The 20,885-nt window shown below is 41.0% G+C and overlaps 1 long non-coding RNA gene across 6 annotated transcripts in view; it reads left to right on the top strand.

Moving 5' to 3' along the window:
* LOC130680576 (uncharacterized) overlaps positions 1–8,501 on the top strand; it is a 28,861-nt gene extending 20,360 nt beyond the window's left edge. For 2 of the 6 annotated variants that reach the window (XR_008993583.1, XR_008993584.1), the window contains exons 3-4: positions 6,673–6,873; positions 6,979–8,501. This is a non-coding gene — a long non-coding RNA (uncharacterized LOC130680576). Of the gene's footprint in view, positions 1–6,669; positions 6,874–6,978 lie in introns of all 6 variants that reach the window. The other 4 variants (XR_008993582.1, XR_008993581.1, XR_008993580.1 and 1 more) reach the window with 2 other exon arrangements.
* The last annotated feature ends 12,384 nt before the right edge of the window (positions 8,502–20,885 follow it).

The raw sequence follows: 20,885 nt of genomic DNA, 5'->3' as shown, positions 1-20,885 counted from the left end.
TTGTTTTATAAACATTTGAAGAAAGATAAAAATGTATGTAAAACATCAGCAAACTAAATCCAGCAATGTATTGAAACAAAAAAAAATAAACTATGTACAATCTAGTTGTACTTAAAGGTAAATTTTTTGCATTACATGAATATATTAGAACAAAAAAGATAGAAAGTAAACTAAGTCTATAAAAGAGCAGTTAAAGAAATTAGAAAGGAATTAGTAAGCATAAAGGCAAAAATAGATGAAAAAGAAAACAACATTAACATACATCATCAAACAAATGCTTGCTCTTTAAGAAGCACTGGACATCTTCCATTGCTCTACCAGAGCCTTCACCCCTCACCACCCTATTCTGTGTCCCAGGAGACTGATACCAATGGACTATATCCACAGGTCCCCAGCTGAGTTTGGCCAATGGGGAGCACTAGCTAGAGTTGGGAGGGAGAAAAGAGGGGCAGGCAGGTCAGAGCATTTCGTCCTGTCTCTCCCTCTGCAGGCTGTGTCTGCCTATGTCTCCCATTGTCAAATCAGAGCTCCCCTCGGGGTGAGCCCCTCCATGACTCTTTTCTCCCAGGTTTTGGTCTCTGTGCTCTTCCTTCACCCATTTATGTCCAGGAGTGATCACCCCCCCCAATTACTAGCCCCTTGCATTTATAGCCCCCTATAATCTGCCTATGCCTTTGCAGAGTCCTTTGTTAAACTCATCTGAAATTATCCAATCTGAGCATGCCAACTGTTTGACTGTAGCAACATCCCCAAAATTAAAAAATTAAATCAAAATTTTAAAGTATTCTGGCAAGCCTTATCACGAAAAAAGGTAACACATACAATTAGGATCAGTAAAGGAGAAGCAGTTGCAAATACCAAAGAATTTTTTAAAGGATAAATCAATTATGTGAAACTTTATATGAATAAATATGGAAAACTAGAGGAAATGGATGGTTTTCTAGGGCAATGCAGATGATAAAAAATGGTTTAAGAAGCAGAAAACAACCAGAAAAGAAGAGGCAGTCAAATATCTACCCTAAACAAAGCTTATGTGGCTCAGTAGTCAAACAGGACAAGAGAATTTCCTTGTTACATACATTGTTCTACATATAGAAAGAGGGACATCTCCCAATTCATTTAAGATCCTGGCATAAGTCTGATACTAATTATTAGTGAATTAGAAGAAAATGATTGGTTTATTCTACTTAGGAATCTGGATGAAAAATATCCTAATAAAATACTAGCAAACTGAGTCCAGCAGTGGATTTAAAGAATAATATATTATGGATTTATTCCAAAAATGGGAAAATGATTCAACATTAAGGTATCTGTTACTGTAATTCAGTATACTAAGAGACTACAGAGGGAAAATATTATCTCAGTAAATGCTGAAAAATTATTTGACAAAATTTGACATCAATTCCTATATTAATTTTTTTTTAAGTATTCCCTGGAAAATAAATTAAAGGAAAACTCCCTTAACTTGATGGTGGGTATCTTCCAGAAATTTGAAGCCAGCAGCAAGAGTAGGAGGAATTAGCCATAGCATAGACCTCAAGTAAGTAGGGCTTTGAGCTTTTTTTTAAATTTTAAGTTATTTTATCTATTAGTAGATGATGTTTCTTCAAAATTCAAAACACATAAATAAACAGGGGTATAGCATGGAAATTTCTCTACCAGCCCATCCTCTAGCCACCTTGCTGCCCTCCCTAGAGATAAACAATATTATTACCTTCTTGGTTATCCTTCCAGAGTTGGCCTGGGCTTTTGGAAACAAATTCATACTTTTTTTTTTGCACAATGATAGTAAACACTAGTTCTCCTAAGAAATATATTGCTCCATATTGGTATGTAAAGAGCTACAAGAGCTACTTCATTCTTTTTTCAGGCACACTGCATAAATATATAATAAATTTGTTCAATTAGCACTCTACTGGGAGTTGAGTTTGGAAAAGTTGTTCCAAATTTTTAATATGACAAACAATGCTGTGGTTATTAAGCTTTATGTGTGTGTCATTTTTTACATGTATGAGTAATATGGAGGATTGTGTAGTAAAGAATTTAGCTTTGCCTGAAGATATAGTCTGGCTTCTGCCTTTAGTTTCTGGAAGGTAACCTATGTCATACGTGATAGGAGTGTCTTTGGTCTGGGTGGGGGCTGGCCTCACCAGATGCTAAGGTGGGAGCTGTCCATGCCAGAAAGATCAACTACGTGACTTAGGATGGAATCTTTTAACTCCTCAGTATCTTTTGACCTGTAGACTAAGTTCAACCACTTAGGCTATTAATCCATCAGTCCTGCCTATGTAATAGAGTGCCAATAAAAACTGTGAACACTAAGGCTTAGGTAATCTTCACTGATTGATGACACTCAATGTGTATTATGGCACATTGATGCTGGGAGAGTAACATATCTTGACCCCATGGGGAGAGGACAATGCAAGCTTATGTTTGTAATCCCTCTGAGCTTGGCCTTTGCTTCTTTCCCTGTGAGTCATGTTAGCCTGTATCCTTTCCCCATAATAAACTGTAATGGTGATTATATCCACTTGCAGTAAGCACTGGGAGTCCTTCCAGTGTATTGTCAAGCCTGGACGTGTGTGGAAGACCCCCGAACAGCTGGTATCATAAGTTGACAGTGGTCTTGTGTGGAATCTGTAACTTCTAATGCTATAGTTGGCCCTAAGCCTCCTGCAAGTATTAATTTACTTTCGCCATTAAATAATGTATTTTACTCCAATAGCTGTGTCCAGTGTCTTGCAATAAAAAAAATTCCTAGCTGACACATCAGAATCAATAATCCCTGAGACTCCCTCGCCTGAAGTCCTCCCTGGATGGGGCATGGCTGGGGGAGAGACACTGCATGGAGTCAGATCTCAAGGGGGCTCCCAACAGCTCTGTCCCGGTTCCTTCCCCAGAATACTGAAAGGAAAAGTTAGGAAAGAGGACTCTGGATGGTGTGTGTGTAACTAGTATGCTTGTGTTTTCCTTGTCGTAGGACCCATTCTGTTAGTGTGTATTTTTACTAGGAAATCACCCAATTCCTCTAGGCTTCCAGGTTGATGCAGTTCATTTCTGAACATGCTCTCAAGGCAAATTATGACTGTTCGTGTTAACTGGGGTCATTGGTTGAGGTAGTGTTTGTCCAGTTTCCCTACTGGGAAGTTACCTTTCCCCAGGTCCAATCTTTGCATCTTCTTTAGAAGATGCTCCGTGGATCCCCCATTTCAGGAAAGGGGAGTTAGCACCACCTTCATGCTGGATGGCTGAGTATCTACATCAGTTATTCAGAATTCTTCTGCAATAGGAGATCTCTGTTCAACCCCATGTATAAAAATCAGTGTAATCACTTATTTTTACCAGTGTGGATGCCCAGTTCATTATTTTACTCTTTGGTGGCAGTCCAGCCCTAGAGTCTGGTTGCTCAGGTCATGGCTGCTCTGGCTATGGAGAGCCCCTTCCACTGGCTCCTGTTTCCCTTTGACATACTCAATCTTTGTAGGCCCCCCCCCCTTTTTTTTTTGTACTTCCCTACTTTGTTATACTTCAATAATGTCCTGTCTCCTGTTATCCAAGAATGGTATTACAAATTTAAATGTTGGAGCTAAATGTGCTCAGTGGACCATGCATGTAAATATATGCATGCACAGCAGCCTTTGAATACACACCTAATTATAAAGATTTCTATGTGGAACTTTCTGTATCCACATTAAGCTAAAGGTGCGTTTACACTGATGATTCACCTGGATCTATTATCACATGGATGTTATCATCTTCCTCTGTTTATCTGTAAGCTCCCACCGTAATATGGAGAAACCTGGTGCCCATCACCTGTCGTTTATTTAATTCATTGATTGTTCCATTCAAATTTACAGATAAAGTGGTTTCAGGATTGTTAGCTACTACCCTCATGGGTGATAAATAAATAACTATAGAGATTAAGGATGTCAGAAGTAAAAGGGTTTGTTGAGCTGTTTCAGATGTTAGCAAAAAAGCACTGAATCCTGGAACAAGAAGTCTCTGCTTCACCAGCAGCAAAGCCAGTTAACAGAAACAACTAGTCTGCCACACTGAAGAAACAGGAGATATTTATAAGGGGTTTCAAGGAAAGAAAGTTCTTTAAATTTACATTGGTTGTAGACAAGGAAAATAGGGTAATGTGAAGTGAGGCAAGTCCAGGGGACAGGTGGATAGTCCATAAAGAAGGCTTACAGATTGTTTTTTGTTTTTTTTGGCTTGATACTTTACCTTTATTTTCATTCTCTTTTTTTATTAAGGTATCATTGATATACACTCTTATGAAGATTTCTCAAGAAAAACAATGTGGTTATTACCCTCTCCCTTATTATCGAGTCCCCCCGCCATACCCCATTGCAGTCACTGTCCATCAGTGTAGTAAGATGCCACAGAGTCCCTATTAGTCTTCTCAGAGCTACACTGTCTTCCCCGTGACACCATGTGCACCAATACAGATTGTTTTTGACGATGATCAGGCACTGTTCACACACAAGAGGGATGTGGTGGTTCTGGGGACCTTCTAGATAATTGTTGAAATGACTTTATCCAGAGACATGGGAGTTTCTGGTCAGCTACACTTCATTGCTATCGACTGATCACCTGCCCTTCTCTACCTCATTGTCTGGCCCATATGTCACTTTACTTTAGGACATCTTTGAATTTTTCCTTATCATGGGAGAGATCTTTATAAAATAGGGTCCACTGTTTATGTCCAGTACAGTTTGTCTTTAGTCTACAGATTCCATTCATTTCCAAAGTTATTTATATCAAAAACTTTTGTCCCACCACCAAGACATTGTTTTCATACATTTTAATAAAGTTAGATTCTTTGTCATATTTTGTATTTCTCTTTGTATTCATGCTAAGTAACAAAATTGGAATTGATTTTGACTTCCTTGTTGAACTGTAAAAATCTATGGGCTTAGACAAATGCATCACTAAAGTATTCTATGGGACACTCCAAACCGCCTACCCTATGATATATTTACCATCTCTGTAGTTTTGCCTTGTCCATAATGTCCTATAAATGGGACCCTACAGTGTAAAGCCTTCCAGACTGGATTCTTTCACTTAACATTATACATATGTTAAAAATAAAGTCACAGGTTCAAAATGAAGTCATTTATATTAAGGCCCCATGTCAGTGAACCGAGATTTAACACCTAACGAAACTGCAGTTTGAATCTCTGCCCCCTCATCCTGTCCCCGGAATATAATAACATTTAACCAGCCAAATTTCAATTTCCTGGTCAACACTAGGAGGTAATCCAATGATAGACCTCTTCCATTCCCTCTAGGAGGGCAACCTTGCCTAAAACAATACATTCTTTGTTAATAATTTTGTTTTTCCTTTCTCTCACTGCCTTTAAAAACCTTTCTTTTTCTGCAGCTCAATGGATCTCCCCTCTTTTAGAGTAGATAGCCAGACAGAAGTAGCGAGAGGGAGGGGGACTTTGGTGGGATGCTTGTTTACATTCTACACATTCTGTACAAGCTGTTCCACTGGCATGGGCAAAGGGTCTATAGATAATAGACTGGCCAAAACTGGCTAGTTCAAACATGGAAGAGGAGTTGATGCTGACGTCACCTCCAAATACATTACAACCTCACTAGCACAGTAAAAAATCACCCCTCCCCTGCCATGACAGTTCCAAGGAGAACTAAATGTAACCAAAAAACCGCCTCCATCAGAAGTGAGTGTGGAGCAAGTCCGAACTCCACAAGACTCCACCTGTTCCCTTTGAAACCTAACGCCACTTAATGAATATTCATCTTCCATATAAAAAAGGCTCTCTGGGTCTGCCCGTGCCCCAAACTCCTGTACTCTCCTTTCTTTCAACTCTAAATCTCCAAATAAACTATCAATACTCAATGGCTCCTCTGTGTCCATTCTTGAATTATTTATTGAATCAGACTATGGTGATTTTTGTTGGGATATAGGTTTCCAAAGCAGTTGTCTAAATACTGGAGGTGCAATTCTTGTATCCTAAGGTGAGACTTGTTTTGAAAGAAACTACCAGACTCTCTTCCACAGGGGCTGTATTTGCATTCTGGAAGCAATGCAGGAGGGTTCCCGGTGTTCCTCACCCCATGACAATTGGTGGTGTCATCTTTTTGGAGTTTTATCAATTCTCCTAGGTGTGCAGTGCTATGTTGCTGTTTTAATTTGTAATTCCCCAGTGATACATGATGTTGAGCATATTTTTGTATGCTTATTTACTATCTGCATATCTTTGGCGAGGTGTGTGTTCAGAACCTTATCTATTTTTAATGTTAAAAGATTTTTAATTTTTTTATTACTTTTGTATATTTTGAGCACAAATCCTTTACCAAAAATGTATTTTGCAAATATTTTCTCCCAGTTTGTGTCTTGTCTTTGGATTCTATGAAAAAGGTCTTTTGTAGTATAAAATTTTAATTTTGTAAATCCCACGTAACTTTTTCTTTTGTGGATAAACTTTTGGTGTTGGGTGTTAAAACTCATCAGCAAATACAAGATAGTGTAGATTTTCTTGGTTTCATCTAGATTTTTATAATTTTGTGAATTTTGGTATAAGTTGTAAAGCTTATATCTACATTCCGTATGGTCTCCTACGAATTGTTCCTTAACTGTTCAGAGAACACGGGAAATTCGTGCCGACTGCGTATGAACAAAGTTTCGTTGTTCAGCAGGTTTGCCGCGAGGGGGCGCCTCCTCCCGAGCTGAGAGCGCGCGTCTTCCACCGTTCACCACAGCCCCCAGGGGGCGCCTGTGCCTAAACCCCTGACCCGTGCGGCGCATGCGCGCTGGTGCCTTGGACTGGGCTTCGCGTAGGGCAGACCGGAGCCGGGGCCGCGACTGCTTGCAGGCAGGACCGACGGCGGGAGAGAAAGGTGAGAAGCTTCTAGTGCGCTGACTGCTGAGCGCTTCTCTTGAGAAGCCTGCGGTGGAGTGATGTGGGACACTGGAATTCTAAAATCTCACTGTTTCTACCGCAGGTCCTCCTCAACACCCAAGGCCCAGTGGCTGCAGGGGAATCCTCCCACTTGCCTCCTGATCACACTTGGACCCCTGCAAGAAGAGTAGACCTCCACTTCGTGTTAACTGGACGGGGGAGGGCATGGCCTCCATGATGGGGTTGTCATGTCTGCTCTGCTGTTTTTGAGGGACTGACGCGGTTGTTTTGAAAAGTAATTTACTTTCCAGACATGTCAGGCATACAGAAAATTTGCAGTGTCAGTACAAATACTCTTACCTCTGTTCCCCGCAGTCCCACTTTACCACACTTACCACTTCACACTTACGATACTAGTGTGTGTGAAGGCGTGTCAGTGTGGTTTTAATTCACATTTCCATAACTACACCTTTTCATGTGCTTGTTGACCATTTATACGTCTTATCTGGTGTCTTTTGTCCATTTTAAAAGTTGGGTGTCTTCTTGTTGAGGTACAAGATCTCCATGTTTCCTAGGTAACAGGCTCTTATCAGATGTACAGTGTGCAAATATATTCTTCCATTCTGTGGCTTTTTCTGGTTGGCATCTTTTGATGCAGAAACATTTTTTAATTTTGAGGAAATCTATCTATTCTTTCATTGCTTGTACTTTGGTGTCACATCTAAGAAGCCATTGCTAAATCCAAAATCATGAAGATTATCTCCATCTACTCTTCTAAAGTTTATAATTTTACCTGTTACATTTAAGCCTTTTATCTATTTTGAGTTAATTTTTATATATGGTGTGAGTTAAGGGTTCGGTTTTATTCCTCCACACGTGGATAGCCAGTTACCGAGCACCATTTGTTGAAAAGACCATTATTTCCCCAAATTAATGCTGTCTACCTTTGTCAGAAATCAAGTGAGTCTAGATGGTTGGGGTTATTTCTGGGCTTTCCATTCATTTCCATTGATCTACATATACTGTATTACATACTGTATTCTTATGATAAAATAAACTAGAGAAAATAAAATGTTTTAAATTGTCATAAATCTTAAAAAATTTTTAAATATATTTGTGGGAAAAAACCTGCTTAAGTGGACCTATGCAGTTCATACCCATGCTGTCCAGTGGTCAACTGTGTATCTTTATGCCAGTGTCACAATGTTTTATTTATACTTTTTACTAAATTTGATATTGGGAAGCAAAAGCCTCCAGCTTTGATTTTCTTTTTCAAGACTGTGTTCAAGGGCTCTTTGGGGTCCCTTGAAATTCCATATGAGTTAGACTCAGCTTGCACATTTCTTCCCAAAAGGCTTTGGGAATTTTCATAGGAATCACATTAAATCTGTTCCCATTGCCATCTTAACAGTATTTGTCTTTCCATCACCATGAGAGGTCTTTACATTTATTTAGCTTTTCTTTAGTTTTTTAAATCGATGTTTTATAATTTTTAATGTACAAGTTTTGCACCTTGATTAAATCTATTCCCATTTTATGAATGTTGACATTATTTAATTGTAATTAAAAAAATTATTTTTGAAACTATTCACTGCTAGTGTATACAAATAAAACAAGATATTTGAATGCTGATATTTTGCCTTGTAACTTCGCTGAGTTAGTTTACTAGTTGTAATAAGTTTTTGCTGATTTTTTAGTAAATTTTATATATAGGACGATGTCCTCTGTGATCCATGCAGAGACTAGTTTTACTTATTTCTTTCACATGAAGATGGCTTTCTTTACTCACTGATCTGGGGTAGAACATCCAGTAAAATATTAAATAACAGTGGGGAAAGCAGACATACTGGTTTGTTCCTGATTTCAGAATTAACCCTTTCAATATTGACTGTGACATTTGCTTTGGGTTTTGTATAAATGCCATTTATCATATTGACCAAATTTCCTTTTATGCCTACTTTCTTTAGTGGATTTTGTTTAAAGCTTTTTCTACATCAATTCATCTGACCACATGGTTTTCTTTCATATGATTATTGTGGTGTATTACCTTGCTGACTGTTTTTTGCTTACATAGTCTTACTATGTTGAAAAGCTGTTGAACTTCTGGTATAGAGACACTTGCTTACGGTGCCTAATCCTTTCCATGTGCTGTTGGTTTTATATTGCTGTTATTTTGTGGAGTATTCCTACATCCATATTTATAAGGGATGTTGGTCTGTGGTTTTTTATTCTCTGTGTTATTTTTGTGCCACCTCATTGGAAAGGGGTTGTTCTCAGCAGCTATTAGGGCTAGGACTAGGGTTGGGGCTGCAGAGCAGGGGCCAAGAATGGGACAAGGGTAGCAGCTATGGTTATGGTTATGGGTTATGATTATGATGTAAAGTTATGGTCATGGTTAAAGGTCAGGGTTTATGGTTCATCCTTTATTGTTTTGGTTTAACATTACCATTTATGAGCAATGGTTATTGTTTATGGTTACAGTGTGCAGTAAATGTGGATACTTGTTAATGTTTATGACTTACGGTAATAGTTAACAGTTGGTGTTCATGTTTAATTTTTATTTTAGTTCATGGGGGTTGTTTGTACTTATGTATGTTTATGGATTATAATGGATTACATTATTGGTTTAAATTTATGGCTAATAGTTAAGGTTAGGACTTATAGTAAAGATTTTGGATTTGGTTAAAGGATAGGGCTAGGATTTATGGTTAAAGGTAAATGTTTTTTTATGATTTATGGTTATAAATAATGGATACTGTTATGAGTAAAAGTTACTGTTGTATGGTTGAACTTACAGGTAATGGTAATTGCTATTGGTTTATGATTATTATTCATGGTTTTGAATATACTTTATGGATAAAAGTTAATGATAGCTAGGCATTGTTCTAATGGTTATGCATTATGGTTATGTTTTACAGTTACGGATATTGATATGGTTTATTTTTAAAGTAGGTTTGTGGTTTATGGCTTAAGTTTATGTTTATGTACATGATGTTATGCTTATGGCTTTGTGAATTTAGAGCTTTAAAATTTGTGAATTTATGGATTCAGAGGTTTGGTATTTATTTAGAAGATTAATGGTTAGAATTTAAGGATTAGAGGTTTGGATATAAGGCTCAGGTTAGGAATTTTGGTTTGGATTAGGATGTGGGTTAGGGGTTAGGGCCAGGGCTATGGGTTAGGGTTGTGGGGTTAGGCGTTAGGATTAGAGGTTAGAGATTGGGGTTAGGATATGGGTTAGGGTGCAGCAGGAGGATCCTAAAGGCACTGTGCCTGCGGTGTTGTGATGACCCAGGTTGCGGTAGAATCAGCGGGGTGGGGTCACAATTTTTCACGTCACTCCACCAAAAAAGTTAGAATTAATGTACAAAACCAGTGAAGTTGAAGAACAACACACTGATATGCAAAGATCGGTCGTTTCTCTGCACTAATAACCAACCATCTCCAAGAGAAGTTAGGAACACGATCCACGTACGACTGACTGCATCATAAACAACGAAACACCTGCCGACGCATTCCAGCGAGGAGGGGAGAGGCCCGCGCTCAGGACACTGTCAGACCCAGCGACAGGTGACAGGCGACACCATGGAGCGCTAAGGCCCTCGCGGACAGGAAGCGGGAACTGCACAGGGTCTCAGGCTGAATGCAGCCCACGGTTCTAGGCGACCCCCCGCCCCAAGGTCCCCACGGCGTCTTGTTCGGAAAGAGAACAAATCACCCTGACGCTGTGGATCCGCAGGGGCCTCTCACTGTCGGGCGTCCCCGAGGAGCGCAGAACGCAAGCTTTACCCGGCTGACGCTGCAAGGACCAGGGAGGCGAGGCGGGCGCGGGACCCGGGCCTGCAGCGAACCCGCCCGGCCCAGTGCACAGGGCCGCACCACACACCGACCCACAGGTTCCACAGCGGGCGCAGCCGACCCGCAGGGCCTCCGTGGCGGACTTCTCCTCTCCTGTTCTCTCAGAATGAGCCCTCAGCAGCCCGCGCCCACGACGCTTCCCGCACCCTTTCCTCCAGCGCCGGTGCCTCCCAAGTCCGGAAGAAGCGGGTCTCCTAATATTCCCTGACTACTTCATAGTTAAGGAAGTGAAGGGACGCCTATTTGACAATCCCAAGATATATCTCCTTGGCATACTGATTATTTTTAAGAAACTGCAGACACAAACTAGGAAAAACTACTAGAACTTAACCTTTTGTAAGGGATGTTTACCTGTATTAGGGAAATCTCCCTTTGTAAGGCTGTCTCCCCGTCTACACAGGGAAAAGGGTAATGACTCCCTCGGTAGAAACTCTTATCAATGGAAAAGGCAAACACTTAATTAAATTTGCATGACAACCACACCCTTGGTTACAGAAGATTTGCCTGATAACCTCCCTTAACTGGTTTCCCCCAAACATCTTTCTTTTGTTTGTAGATGAAAATGGCTAAGGTGATGACTTGGGTCTTTGGAGAACTTCCCTTTTCCTGGGAATATCCCATGTATACGGGAAGCATACACGTTATTAAACTTACGTTTTTCTCCTATTGATCTGTATTTTATTACTAGGAGAGTCTCAGCCAAGAACCTGGAAGGACAGAGGAAAAATTATTTTCAACCTGTACACAAGCGATGGCATACTATTCAGCAACAGAAAGGAAGAAACATGAACCCATGCAAAGATGTGGATGAATGTTACATACAGACATCTGAATAAAAGGATCCAGCCTGAAGAGGCCATACACTTGCAGGACCCCATTTATATGACATTCTGAAAGGCAAAACTACAGAGATGGTGAATGCATTGGGGTTTGGAGTATCTCATGGGATACTTCAGTGATAGATACCTTATATTTTCACAATGCAATGAGGAAATCAAAAACTATTCAAATTTTGTTACTTAGGATGTGGGAGTGTCACAGAATGAAGTATACAGATGTCACAAAGAATCCATCAAGCAGAAAGACAGATTCCAGCAAGATGAAAAGAGAGTGGGACCCACCAAGAACTCAGGTAGTTAACTGGATAAAGCCAAAGAGCCAGAGATGACTCAGAGGATTGATTAAATAAAGCCACAGAGACAGAGTGACTTTAAGGGCACAGACACTCCCCAGATAAGAAACCTCAAAGTACAGGTACTCCCCAAATGACAAAAATGAAATATGTATTAAAAAACTGTCTGTGGTAGGGTAAAAGGTGCTGACCTAAGTGAGACAGGGGCTGTGGGTGTAGTCAGAGTAGGGTGAGGGGCCTCAGGAAAAAGCAAGATAGGATATTTGCAGTCAGAGCAATGTAACTACATGCAAGGAAATCCCCTACTAAAATTTTGTGTTAAACATTCAGCTCTAGAGTCATTCTTCAGTGAAATCAGTTAATATTCCCCAGAGAAAGAAGAGTAGCACATGTTTTTATTAAGCTAATCATTTATAATCATGTGTAAGATTCACCTGAGCATGCTAAAAGGCCCAGGCCTATGTGCTGTCTTTCCTCCTTCAGATCTGATGAGGTGATTTTGCAAACTGGGCAACTAATTTAGGGGGTAAGCCCAGGCATAAACAACACAGTAAAAGGCAAGAAGGATTCCACCTTAAAGATAAGATTGCATACCCAAGAAGTTAAGACGTGAGAAATTCTTAACTTACTCTTTAGCAAACAATACTTCAGCCCACTTTGGGGGCTGAGCAGGTGGCCTTGTTCCAAATGCCGCCAGACCAAGATGCTGGTATCTCAGGGACAAATCATCAGAGCAGGAAGTTGCCTGTGTTGTTAATTCTAAACATTCTGGGACCACTTAATAAGTCCACACCCCTAAGCTTTTTTACATGTTCTTGAAAAATCCTCAACTGCCTATAAAACCCCTAGACAATGCACCACCCTGGACTCTCTTGTCCCCTCCTGGCGTGAGCCGGGAACTCTGTCCTTTCACTTTATCTCTAAATAAAAGCCTGTACCTTGCTCTCTTACGAGTGTTTGTGAAGCTCATTCTTCGGCTTTGTGACCAAGAACCACGGCATCATAAGTAACTTTGGAAATGAAGGGAATCTGTAAAGGCACAATATACTTTATACAAAAAGTGGACTCTTCTAAATATAAGTTATTTTCTTTATAGGTTTCGTACTGTTTCCTACTGGAGTGGGAGGTTATATATGAGCAAGGGGAGAAAGTAATGATATCCATGTAATAATGGATCCTTTTAGAGAGACCAGTATAAACTTGTCTTTAGCTTAACATGGATACAGAAAGTTCCACATAAAAATATTTATAATCAGTAGTGTATTATACATAGGTTGGAAGACTTACATATATTTCCTTGAATTATCTTCTGAGCACATGTACCTCCTACATGCAAGTTTTTAATACTATTCTCGAAAAAAAGGATTCAGAGCTCTGTGAAGAAATGGCTAATACTATGAATAATGCAATAATATGTCGAAGAAAACCAGGAGCCAAAGAGCTTCCCAAGGCCACAGTGGGCATGACATGAACTACAAAACACTGTACTGCTGCAGTACCACCCAAAGCCTAACATAACTATCAAAATAAGTGATTACACTGATTTATTATGAATGGGGTTGAGCAGAAATCTCCTACGCAGAAGAAATGCAAATAATTGATGTAGACCCTCAGAATCCATCACAGAGGTGGAGCTAACTACCCTCTCCTGGTGTGAGCTCCACAGACTGTTTCCCTCCTGCAAAAGAAACAGAATGGACATGGGGAAAAAATAAGAGGGGGAATCTGAGACTACCTCAACCAGTGACCAAAATAACACTGTGAAATCAAAGATAAGATGACCACTATACTGGGGACCACCAAAAACATTTCTAAGGCCTAAGCATTGAAGGTTTCATTAACTCTGGGAATCTCAAAAGGATCACCCATGAAAAACAAACTAAAAATCACACCCATCTGTTAATTGAGATAATGGCTAAACAATTTGCATCCAAATTCCTGTTAAAGGAATAGCAAAATGTTTTCCTTTCCCCTTAATTTCCTTCTGCACCAGGTGACTACTAGGAAGTGTACTGCCACCCCCTCCAACCGAGACTTGTCTTTACATAATACATCTTACATAAATGAAATATATCTTTATGAATTCTGTCACTCTTGCCTATCTCTTTGAGTATATAGAGCCATTTTATGACTTGGGCTCTTTGGAACATATCTCCTACCCCACAGTAGGAATGTATCTTCTGGGCCTGGGCCTCAAATAAATCTGTCTTCATTTTCAGGGTGATTTTTGTGAATTTTTCATCAAAAACATGAACAGTGATAAGTTGCCTCCAGAGCATATTCCCTTAGGATAGTGATGAATATTCCCTTAGGATAGTTATGAGAAAGCACTTTACCTCTGTGATTTGCTTCCTCAAAACCCTTAACTCCAGTCTAATCATGAAAAATCACCAAGCCAATCCCAGTGACACAAAATATCTGGATGGTCCTCCTCAACACTGTCAAGTTCATCAAAACAAGGAAAGTCTGACAAACTGTGAAAGGAGCCAAGGAGAGCCTAAAGAGACAGGATGACTAAATGTCATATGGCGCCCTAAATGGGATCCTGGAACAGGAAAATATATAATGGAGGGAATCTTAATAAATACGATTTCCTTATATTTGTTCATGAATTGTATCAACTCCGGAGAAAAGTAGAAAGAAGAAATTAAAAACCAATTAATAGAAACCCATTGAATCAAACTGGAAACCTAGAGGAAATGGGTTATTTCCTATAAAAAAAAATACATTGAGAAAAGGGACCCTAAAATAAGGAAAATATACACAGACCAATTAACACAGAAAAGCTTGCAGTGGAGTTTACAAATATCCCACTGGAAATTTACCCACAACCATATGGATTTACAGTGAACAGATGAGTATTAGCTGACATTTAACAAACTATGATTTTAATATCAAAGCTTCATAAACTTGCATTTTTTTCCAATGCATGATGTCAATGTTTAGAAAACATTGTACTATTAAAAATAGGTTGTCAATGAAAATGCGATTTTCTCAACAAAAAAAGATTAACTTCCATTAAAACCAGAATAATTAATATTTACTAAATTCTGGCTTGGATATGAATAACATGTAAAACCTAAGTAATGCTACACCCACTTACTTCTCCATGTGTCCATCTACTTTCTCGACTGTGCTCACAATGCACCGAAAAAGCTCAGTGAGGAGACTGCCTCGGGCGCGCCTGCTGCTCTCCGAACCGCCCCAGCGCCAGTCCCCAGTGGCAGAAGCCAGGACGTAGGGACACAATGAAATCCTTAGAGAAAACGCCTCGGAGCCGCAGAGGCCGTGGGACAGGAGGTCCTGTGCTGAGGGGGAGACCAGGCTCCTTGGAGCTGCCGAGCTCGGGCCCGGGCCTTCCGGCCGCCAGGGGGCGCTTTGTCCTCGCCGACTGTTCACCCCTCGCGGCAGAAGTTCAGTGTCCAACTACTTGGTGCTCAGAAATTCCAACTGAAATAGAGGCTACCATTCCAGTGCCTTGATGGGGAAATAGAGCGATAACAAAAGGCAAAGTAGGTGGTCAATATGTAAAAGTCAATCGATTTCCTAGATGTTAGTACTATGATCTGAGTGTCTGGGTTCCCTATAAATTCACATCTTGGAATCCTAACAATCCTAACACCCAATGAGATGGCGTTAGAACGTGGGGCCTTTGGGAGGTGCTTAGATCATGAGGATAGAGTCCTCATACCCGGGTTAGTCTGCTTTGTAAGAGACCTCAGTCCCTTTCCTCCATGTGAGAACACAAGAAGTCTGCCCAAGAAAGAGCCCTGAACACACACCTCACCAAACAAGATACACAGATGACAAAAACACATACAAAATAATGCTCATCATCACTTGTCAAGAGGGAAAAGCAAATTAAAACAGCAGTGACATAACAATGTATGTGTATTTAAATGGGTAAGATCTTAGAGGAAAAAATAGCAATTGAAACAGGAACTTAAAGTCATTGCTGGTGGAATGCATAATGGTATAACCACTTGGGAAGACAGTTTGGCAGTCTTTTCTAACAAAAACTAAACATGGTATCATCATATAAATCCATCAATTGCATTCCTAGCCATCTGGACTTCTTTGAAATCTTATGTCCAAGCAACAACCAGCATGCAAGTATGCACAGCATCTCTCTTCATTGTGGCCACATACATCAAAGAATCAGGATGTGCACCCGCAGGTGAATCAATAACCAAGTGAGATGCATCCGTACAATGGAATACTATTGAGCAATAGAAAGGAAGGATCCATCAAGCCACGGCAAGGCACGGATGAATCTTATATCATTTACTCAGTTGGTGAAAGAAGTCAATCTAAATAGACTCCACACTGTATGATCCCACCAATATGACATTATAGAAAAGGAAAAACTGCCATGCTGGTAAACAAAACAGTGACTTATAATGCTTTTTGGGGAGGGGAGCTAAATAGAGAATAAGATAGGAAAATAAAATAATACAAATGGGCCAGGTAGGAGTGGACTCCCTTGGGTTGGTTACACCAGGCTGGGAGTGTGTGAATAAGCCTGGGGTCTGCAGTACCAGGTCCACAAGAAGGCTACTTCTCTAGAAGACAAGGATCTTCTTCATTCACATGTGGAACTATTTCAGCTCTGAGGTGGATGTTTTGTGTTTAAAATATACATAAAATGTTTCTTTTTAAAAGTTTTATTATTTACATCATTGAAAAATATAATATTTAACATTTTTAAGTGTATAGTTCAGTGGCATAAGTACATTCACATTGTGACATAACTATCATTGCTATCATTTTTCATTCCCATCAACCACGATTAGAATTCCAATTTTCTATATCGTCCCCAATTCTTGAGTGTATCTTTTTACTTGCTTATATAACACCCATTCTAATGGATGTGAAGTGTCTTATTGTGCTTTTGATTTCCATTTCCCTGTAGGATGGTGATATTGAGCATTTTTTTCATGTGTTTGTCACTGAACTTAGCAATCATTTCTTGGGTATAACACAAAAGGTACAGGCAGATTAAGAAAAAAATTAATTGGACTTCATAAAAATTAAAACTTTTGTACATCAAAAGACACTATCAACAGGTGGAGAAAGACAAATACCATATGATTTCACTTGTGGAATATCAAAACAAAGCATAACAGAAGGAACAAAACAACAGTAGACTCACAGACACTGAGAAGTAACTAGTGGTTACCAAGGAGGAGGAGAGTGAGTGGAGGCTGGGGGAGGGGACTGTTGAACCACTGTGATGTACATTTGATAATTTTTTTAAAGAAGATACTACTGAGAAACTAAAAAGATGACTTAAGGAATGGGGAAATAGTTGCAAATTACATATCTTAGAAATTGGAATGCTAATACATTAAAAAAGGGAATATAAAATGTTGCAGCCACTGTGGAAAACTGTTTGGCAGTTCAAAACTGTAATATTTAACATATGATCTAGCAATTCCACTCCTAGGAATATACACAAAAGAACTGAGAGCAGAAACTTGTACATGAATGTTCATAGCATCACTGCTCACAATAGTGAAAGGGTGGATGGATAAACAAGATATGGTATCTCCAAAAAATGAAATACTGCAATATTCAGCCAGGAGAAGGCTGAGGTACCGATACTGCAGTGGGGATGAACCTCGAAAGTGCTATGCTAACAGAAAAAAGGTGAACACAAGCTCTCTCTTTATACGAAAATTCAGAATGGCTAAATCTTTAGAAACAGGAAGTAGATTAGTCGTTGCCAGAGGTCACAGGGCAGAATGGGGAGTGACTGCATAATGGGGAGGGTATTCCATTTTAGGTGATGAAAATCTTTTGCAACTCCAAAGATATGGATGGTTATGATTTTATGTATGTACTGAATGTCACTGATTTGTACACTTTAAAACAGTTCATTTTATATTATGTCAGTTTTATTTTGTTGCAGAACAAAGACTAAGAAACCATCCCTCAGCCTTTCCTTCCCGAGGTGTCCCAAGTGTGGCTCATCACGCAGGTGGTCTGGCTTCCATGTGAAGTTGCACCAGCCACAAAAATTGTTATTATATACACTGGCCTGGGGCTCCCCAGAGGGCAGGAAGTGGATGCATGCTGGTATTTTTATACTTGGTTAGAGCCGAGGATGCTTTCACCTTACTGTCGTCCACACCCCTCCAGCTCTCTGGATACTAAAGATACATTCTGGGTCTTTCCTTGCTCAGGTTGGCCAGGATCCAGCCCCACGGAGGTTCCTCACAAAACCTCGGGGGCCCCACAGGCACACAGTGGGGAGGGGATGCCTGACAGGAGGGGCCTTTGCCTTTGGGGGCCTGGGACTGAGTGCTTTTTTCTGCCCAGGCAACAGGGACCAGTGGAGCCCCGGGGAAGACTCAGCATCCAGAGAGAGACAAGCCTCCATTTTATCCTGCAAAACTTTAGCACCCCCAAGCCCAGAAAGCCCACGCATGGGCAGACCACACCCCCTCACACCTCCTCGGAACCCCTCCCCCAGCCATGCACAGTTTGGATCAGCCCCCTATCCCTGTTAATGAGGAAAGGTGCTCAGAAAGGGACACTTGGTCTCGTCACAGTATTTCACCATGTCCACTGGGCCTGGGCTGGCTCTCTAAGGTGTCAGATCAGAACAGGCTGTAGGGCTAACACACCTCTTCTCAGAAGGGCCTGGGATTCAGCCAGAAGGCAGGGAGGGAAGTGGTGGGCAGCCTGAAAGCAGGGAAGTGATTGGCAGGAAGCAGAGGGTGGAGGTTGCTCCCCACAAGCACTGAGTGGAGCAGGAAAGGAGGGGCCACCCACCTCCATCCACACGGAAGGTCTCTCCACTGCATGCGTAGACCTCTGCACAAGGTCCAATCTCAGTCAAGAGTCAGCTCCAGACACTTTAGTCTGTCTACCCCCAAGTGGGCATGACACAGCTGGCCAAGTAAACGCTGTAGAATTTTCAGGGTTGAGACCAGTGTCTGCCAAGGGTAGGTGGGAGGAAAATGCCCCCGACTGTCACATGGCCTGTTTGCCAAGGGTCTAGCCTCTGACTGGATGACCTCCCACACAGACACCTCCTTGATGGGCATCCAGACTCTCCTGGCCACATGAAGAGCTACATGACCGGGATGAGGCCAGAGTGCCACATGTTCCCTGAGAAGATCCAAGGGTTGGCACACCAGTAGCAGCCAAGGGCTAACCCTCACCCTCTAAATCTAAGCACTAAACCCTAAACTCTGACCCTGCATGTTCACTGGGCATGGTAACATTTTGTGCACAACATTCTCCTCTCTAGAAAGGCCTTCACTGTCGGGAGCCCCCAGGAGCTCACCTCTGTAATCTGCTGCTGCTTGAGTGAAACAGACCTGCTTTTGACTTCTGATCTGATGAGCATTTCTCAAATGCTTCCTCCAAAACAGGGATGAATGAGGGTTGGATGACTTTGAAGAGTGTGACATGAAAATGCATGATGTGGATATAAGTAGGTGAAATAACAGCTCCTGAAATTAATTTAAGCCTATCACCATGAGGGTGATTGGAAATAATAAAGTCAAAGAGTGAATCTTGGTGACTGGGTGTACACTGTGTATATATGTGGAGGAAAGCTGATGGTGCTTCAAATTCCAGAATTCAGATAAGACAGACAGTAATGTGTTCATGGATTATGAGAATAAAGTAAGCAGATTGGGGAAATCAGTTAGTTAATACAGAATCTGATGAGAAACAGGATTTAACAAAATTTCACAGCACCACCCCACAAAATGCTTATACACTGAGTAAAGGAATTACTCTACAGTGGAGACAATTGGGGAAAAAACACCCTAATCAAGTGATCAAAGTGAACACCATCAATAATGGGACAATCAGAATCATGTGCTACCTTACCTGTAAGCAATAAGGACTCAGTGTTACTTCTGGAATCCTTCTCCCAAAAATGCATATCCTGAGTTACAAGGAAATACCAGACATGGCCACTTTGAGGGACATGTTACAGAAAACTGGCTTGTAATCTTTCAAAAGTGTCAAGGTTAGGTAAGTCAAAGACTAGGGAGTGTTCCTAGGATGAAGGGTATTGAGAGATGCAGTGAGTACATGCAGCCAGCATGTGATGTGGGATGGGATTCTTTCCCAGTTTAGGGCATTCCCAGGATAAGTAAATTTTGATGGGGTCTGACAGTCAAAAAACTGTAAAGGATCAATATTGGTTTCCTAACTGGTGGCTGTGCTATGGAGCCCTTACCGGAAGGGAACACATACAGGTATTTTATGTGGAAATGGGGGGAACAATGGGGCATCTGGCCAGTAATTTATATTGAAATGGATAAAAAAATAGAACTTTATATCCAATTTGTAACTTTATGTAAGTTTGTGATCATTTCAGAAAATTATTTTAAAACTCAAATATTCATATTTTTAGGGAACATAATGGGAGTGAATGTCCCAAATGGAAGGAGATTATTACTGGTACATGGACAGGCAGTTTTGGCAACAGAGAAGCCATGGGTCCTGGGTCTGCAGAGTGGGCGTAAAGGGCGTGTGGCTGAGCAGGCCCTTGAGCTGTGTGGTGGCTGAGTACAGGTGGCCTCAGACGAGACGAGATGCCCCCTCCCCAGGAAGCTGGGAGCTCCATTCCAGGGCTTCCACATATCCTAGGTCCCCACCCACCCCTCGCTTCACACCCTCCTATCAGCAACTACCTATAATGGCTCACTGATTCCTCTATTTGCCCCACTATTCCAAGAGCACTGAGGCCACGAACTTGACTTTGCTCTCTGCCATATCACACAAGCTGCTTAGCACACACGTCGACTAATACAAGGGGGGAGCCAAGGAGCAAAGGCCTATACCTGGAGGTGACAGTCCTGCGTGTCAAAGTCACCATCCAGAAGGGAGTCAGATGTGCCAGGAGTCACTCCACACTGGGTCCCCAGGGCCCAGTACTTCCACTACCAGGGTTAGTTCCTCGTTCCCACGACAACATAACCAGGCGAAGAGCAAAAAACAAAGGCCAGAGGGCAGGGATACCCACTGTGATGGTCCTTATAAAACGTGACAAC

The sequence above is a fragment of the Manis pentadactyla genome, chromosome 14, assembly GCF_030020395.1.
Source record: "Manis pentadactyla isolate mManPen7 chromosome 14, mManPen7.hap1, whole genome shotgun sequence".
In the NCBI taxonomy this organism is placed as follows: Eukaryota; Metazoa; Chordata; class Mammalia; order Pholidota; family Manidae; genus Manis; species Manis pentadactyla.
The sequence above is the reverse complement of the archived record's forward strand: the minus strand, read 5'-3'. Positions and strand labels throughout refer to the sequence as shown.